Genomic DNA, 5,028 nt, shown 5'->3' on the forward strand with positions numbered 1-5,028 from the left:
AAATGGTTCAGACTACTTCTCGTGGTGTCAAGGTATGGGGGATATTTTCTTGGCAAACTGTCGGGCCCCTTGGTACAAACTGAGCATTTTAAATACCACAGCCTACCTGAGTATCATTGCTGACCATATCTATCTCTTAATGACCACGGTTTAACCATCTTCTGAAGGTTCGGTGATTGAAGGTGGGTCATCTGATGCCATTCACCTTGGCTGTCTCCCAATTCAGGGTCTGCAGCCTTAAAGTACGCAGCCTCAACGATCCTCAAGGGCCGCGTACTCAAAGACCGCTAAGGCCGGAAGTGCGAGGCTTGTGAAATGGGACGGTCTAGCCTCCGTTGTGCTGCCCAGGTTGCCTAGCAACCATGATACAAACAGCTGGAAACGTGTCATACAGCTTTGTTTGACAGAAATGAAGGAGAAAATCTTTTGTTCATTTGTTTGTTCGTTTCTACATGAGCTTTGATCATTCTCTGTAAGATTAAGCTCAGCTATTGAACGGCGTATATTTTAAAGTAAAGGCTTTAAAACCAAGTTAGTAGAAACGTCACTAATGTCACATAACTTTGCCGACATGTGGCCAACAGTAATGTTTAATGTTCTTCGTTATTAAACATTTGCACATAAATAAGTGACATAATATTCAGTACTTAAAGTGTACTCTTCGGCCGCCCCTCATCCGCCGTTTTTTTCTGCAAATTTATCCACACCCATCGCCGCGCTATGCATTTTGGGATATGTTGGGCCACGAAGTCTACACTGCCACAGCCTTAAAATTCAGGGAAATGAAGGACGCATTTCAGGGCCGCATTTCGAGCAGCCTTTGAATTGGGACAGCCTTCGGCGCGCCACTGGGACGTAATTGGCCTTGAAGTCCGTACTTTAAGGCTGCAGACCCTGAATTGGAAGACAGCCCTTGATTCTACATCACATCTGTTGTACAGAGCTTAGACATGTTTTTGGCATGCTGTGCTCTTGAAAAGAAATATAATGACAGTCCCACAAACTCAAATGTTGGGACAGACAGATTGGTTAAGTGATGTGTTGAATTTTCAACAACAGGCCACAATTTTATAAGGAAATCTACACCCTAAAGTTGCCCTGAGTTTTTCACATGAGAAAAATATAAATGACAATTCAGTGTCTTGCATTGTTTGAATATTCAAGGTCACCTTGTCTTGAGTCAGATGGGATATTGCTTAACCTTTTGATTATTGTCTTCTTTCCTTGAAAAGATTTTTTTCACCCGCTCTTCATTTTCTTCTTCACATCAATCTTCTTTTCACCTGTGTCCACGTTGTTAAACAAAATATTTGATGGCTTTGCTTATATTATGCAGAAATACCTCAGAACTGCACATGGCCACACAGTCTCTGCAGTAAATGATGTCGTATCCACTTGCACAACCATTTACGTAAGCTGCGTCATCTCAAGGACCCTTTGTCTATTCTGAAGTGTATCTTTTTCTCGTGTCTTCAAATGTATTCAAGAACAAGTGAATGTAAAAGCACTGAAACTATGTCATTAAAAATAAATAAATAAATAACATAAAAAATGGACGTAATGTCTTGGCAGATGTCTAAAATATTTTTGAAACTTCAACATGTTATAACTACTAGTGTTCATTTAGAGAACTCATCTTTCTGAAGAATTTGATCATGCCCTTAATAACTCTCATGTCTCTGTTCAAAGCAGTACTTAGAGGAGACATCTGTCCTCAGCACAGTGTTAATAGTTTGAAGGAGACAAAAAAATTCAATATTTTTGGAATAAGTTTCTACTAAATATAAAAAATAAATGAATATCAAATCAGGGTTAAACTAAGCCCTTATTTTTTTTAGATTTTACATCATGGGCCACACTTTGATCTTAAATGGGCTGGACTAGTAAACGTGCATGACAAATCTGTTGGAGAAAAAGTCTCTGGCCCCGGGCTTTATGTTTGATACTTCTGCTTGAAAACTTTAGATCACATATGAGAAATGCCAAAACTACATGACCTATATAATTACACTGTGTTAAACAATATTTTTATTGCTTTTTGCAACAGCATACAAAGGTTTGTTTTCCCAGTAATATGCTGCAGTAATAGGAACCCCACCCCACCCCATCAAATAAAAAACACATAAAATATGTATACATTCGTACAATATGTGACATTTATACATATTAAAGGAAACAAAAAAGAAAGAGAAAAAAATAGACAACAGGAATAGCTACTAAACAATTTTCCCCTCATCCACACTCCTGCAGGAGTTGTCCAATGTTTACTTCTTTTATAAAGTTTTTAAATGGCTTCCAAATCTCATCCAAATATGTTAACTTGTCTTTGAGAAAATACGTTATCCTTTCCATTGCCATACACTGTGCCAAAGAATTTATCCAAGCACACATAGCAGGAGAATCTGATTTTTTTCCAATTTAATGCAATCATACGTTTTGCCTGTAATGTACAATAATCCATAAACTCAATTTGATGGGCTCCTAGTTCAAGATTTTTAGAATACACATGTAATAGCAACATTTATACATCTAAAGCAGTCTTTGTATTCAAAATTTGGTTTATTTTGTTCATCACTTCCTGCCAAAATGCACGGACAATTCTGCATTCCCATATACAGTGGAAAAATGTTCCACAGGCTTCTCCACATTTAAAACATGTATCTGGAATTCTGCTATTATATTTGTTCAATTTCACCGGTGTTACATATGTTTGCATAATCCAATTGTATTGTAATAACTTTAGGTTACTATTAATCGATTGTTTTTGTGATTTTAAGCAAATTGACTTCCATGTCTCCTCAGAAATATCAATATTTAGGTCTTTTCTCCAAGCTTCTAACTTAGAAACTGATGTTTCTGGAGAGGCAGAGACAATCCAGTTATAGAATGTTGAAATTTTGGAACTAAATCCTCAAATGAAACCATTATTGTCACGGACTGCCGGGGCAGACCGTGTGGAGTGATTAGAGGACCCAAGAGCAGACAGAGGCGAGGACACAAAAGCTCACGGAAAAGTAACTGAGGGAAAACCTGAACATAGACTATGACTCTACTGAGATTTAGCTTTATACTATGACTAAACAACATACAAACTATGGCTGGGAAACTGTGACAAGGGATAGGGGAGATAACACTAGTTAGTTCTAACTAATGCAAAAGCAACAACTTAACATATCCCCATACTAAAAACAGAAATACACAATATATAATGAACTCAAAATGCTGGGTCACAGACCCAGCCATGACAATTATTCCATCACAGAAAAGATCACCCACTTTCCTAACACCTTTTTCTGCCCAACCCTGGAACCCTGCATCCAAATTTCCTGGTACAAATAAGGCATTTCCCCAAATAGGACTAAAGTGAGAGAGATTATTCTTAATATTCATCATTTCTTTTATTGTAAACCAAACTTTAATCATATTTCGGAAAATGGGATTATTTGTTTCTTTCTTTAATTGTTTTGGCTGCGCAGAGTATAAGTACAAGTTTAATGGCATTTTAAGAGAATTTGCTTCCATCCCCACCCAAGATGGGGTATTTTGGGATGAAAAATAAAACATTATTGTCCTTAGTTGAACAGCCAGATAGTACCAGTAAAAATTGGGGCATTTCAACCCCCCTGCATCAAAGGGAAGATACAAAAAAGACAAGCAAATGTGAGGATGCTTCTTGTTCCAAATAAACTCTCTGACTAATGACACTAGTTTGGTAAACAATCCAGTAGGAGGAGCCAGTGGGACATTCTGAAACATATGCAAGAGTTTAAGTAATACATTCATTTTAAGAACATTAATCCTTCCAATAATAGATAGTGGTAAACTTATCCAACGCTCCAAATCTTTGGAAATTTTCTGTAGAATTGTATTATAGTTAAGTACCACCACATCTTTTAATGAAGGAACTATTTTAATGCCTAGATAAGTGTGTTCAGAATTAACAGTAAAGCCAGATATATTCTGACTTACGTTTTGATTATACCCTTGTTTAAGTAACATTAATGATGATTTTGTTACACTTACTTTATACCCTGAGAAGGCCCCAAACTGATCTATTAAATCCTTTATAGCAGGCACAGAAGTTTTTAGTTGCTTCAAAAATAGCATGACATCATCAGCAAATAAAGCAATTCTATGCTCCTTTCTACCAATCCTAACACCTTGTATTTGTCCACTGGTTCTAACAGCTATTGCCAGAGGTTCAATAGCTAAAAGGAATAAACGTGGAGATAATGGTGAACCCTGCGGGCACCCTCCTTTAATGTCAAATGGTACAAAAATTATCTCATTTGTCTGAACCTGAGCAACAGACTGACAGTGTAGTAGCTTGATCCAATGCAGAAATAAATTACCAAACCCAAATCTAACAATGACATCAAAGAGATATGGCCATTCGATTCTATCAAAAGCCTTCTCCGCGGCGAGCGAAAGAATGGCTGTATCTTCCTGTTCACTTTGATTATGAAGAATGTTGAGGACTCGTCTTACATTATGAAAACCCTGCCTATGTTTAACAAATCCATTTTGATCATCTCCTATAATAACTGGAAGAGCACTTTCTAATCTTTTGGTGAGAATTGTACAGATAATTTAGTGTCTGTGTTAATTAAGCTTATAGGACGCATGTTTTCACACTTGTTATTTAGTTTTCCAGGTTTAGGAAGCAATATTATCAGGGACTCCCTCAATGACGCAGTAAGATTACCAGTATTAAAACATTCTATATACATATCTAAGAAGGGCTGTGCTAATTTATCTTTAAAGTATTTATAAAGGTCGATTGGAAATCCGTCTGGGCCAGCTGTTTTACCAGCATTTGGAGAGTTTATAGCATCAATAATTTCATGCATACTAATTTGCCTGTCAACATTTTCTTTGTCCTCGTCTGAAATTTTTGGTATACCAATTTTATCTAGAAATAAAGATTGTATTCAAGTTGCATTGTTGAATTCGGAATTATATAATGTTTCATAAAACACTTTAAATGCATTGTTTATCTCTAATGGGTCTACTATGATATTTCCATTT

The sequence above is a fragment of the Haplochromis burtoni genome, unplaced genomic scaffold (genome assembly GCF_018398535.1).
Source record: "Haplochromis burtoni strain Fernald_Lab_line unplaced genomic scaffold, NCSU_Asbu1 Contig_364, whole genome shotgun sequence".
NCBI lineage: Eukaryota > Metazoa > Chordata > Actinopteri > Cichliformes > Cichlidae > Haplochromis > Haplochromis burtoni.